Source organism: Anneissia japonica, unplaced genomic scaffold (genome assembly GCF_011630105.1).
Source record: "Anneissia japonica isolate Jap-2015-1 unplaced genomic scaffold, ASM1163010v1 scaffold288197_len338424_cov179, whole genome shotgun sequence".
Classification (NCBI taxonomy): Eukaryota; Metazoa; Echinodermata; class Crinoidea; order Comatulida; family Comatulidae; genus Anneissia; species Anneissia japonica.
The window spans coordinates 131,940-133,210 of record NW_022741702.1 but is presented as its reverse complement, the minus strand read 5'-3'; positions in this window follow the sequence as shown (position 1 = coordinate 133,210).

Here is a 1,271-nt window from a genome sequence, read left to right as displayed (position 1 = left end):
AGTACTGATAGTGACATAAGATTCTAAATAGTAGTGAAAAATGCACTGGCATTTTTATGTGGTTTAAAAACAATAACAAAAGTATATTTAATTATGGCCTTCTAACCAATAACCTGTATTCAAAAATTAATGAATTCTTTATAGACGAAGAATGTTGGTATCACTTAGGTAGTGACCACAACGTAGTCATTATTGACATAAATCATGAATACAACAATCTTGGTAATACGCATAAAAATGTTAATAATAAGACTTTTTGGAACATAAAACAAGATCAAAATTGGAGACCATTTCAGGAAGATATCAACAACAAATTTGAAAACTGGGATCCTTCAAATTTAAATGCTAACGAAGCATGGAATCAATGGAAAAACCATGTATTATCCACAGCTGAAAATTGTTTTGGATACAAAAAGACGAAGAAAACCCATAAACCATGGTTCGACAAAGAAATTGAAACATTAATTAAAAAAAGAAGAGTGGCGTGTCAATCACATCGCCATTATTCTAAAAATAAAGATTCCCCTGAATTTGACCAAGAAAGGTGCAATTTATTATGAGATGAATACCAACATAGTCGTAAAGAATGTAAATTAATGATCAATAAGAAAATAATGCAAAGTCGTGTTAACAAATGTACAAAACTTGCAAAAAAAGGAGGGGTCCAGTGCAGTGATTTTTGGACCATGTTAAAGGGTAATAAGAAAACCAATAATATAAATTCTGTTATTATTCCTAATACCCAAACAATAACATCAGATAAATAAACAATTAAATCATCACTAACTGAGCATTTCAAGGCCCTTGGTAATAAAAATATAATCCCTGAGGATAGCACATCTATAAAATCACTTTTAGAAAATGATTTTTTGAAATGTTAAAGAACGGAGGAAATGGCATGATTAGATCACTATATATTTTATTTAAAAGGTTGAGTGAACTCAAGACAATTCCAAACGACTGGAATGTGGGTGTCATAGTTCCAATATTTAAGAAGGGTGATCCCAAAGACCTTAGCAACTACAGAGGCATTACACTCAACTCATGTGTTGCTAAGGTTTACAACTGCATTATCTCCCAAACAGTGTCAAATTTCTTAGAAGAGTTTAATGTCTTAAGTAAGTGCAAGGCGGTTTTAGAGAGGATAGAAGGTGTGAAGATCATATCTTCACACTTAAAAGCATCATTAGCACACGACAATCAGAAGGCAAAAAAACATTTCTTGCATTTTTAGATTTTAAAAAAGCATTTGACACTGTTTGGAGAGAAGG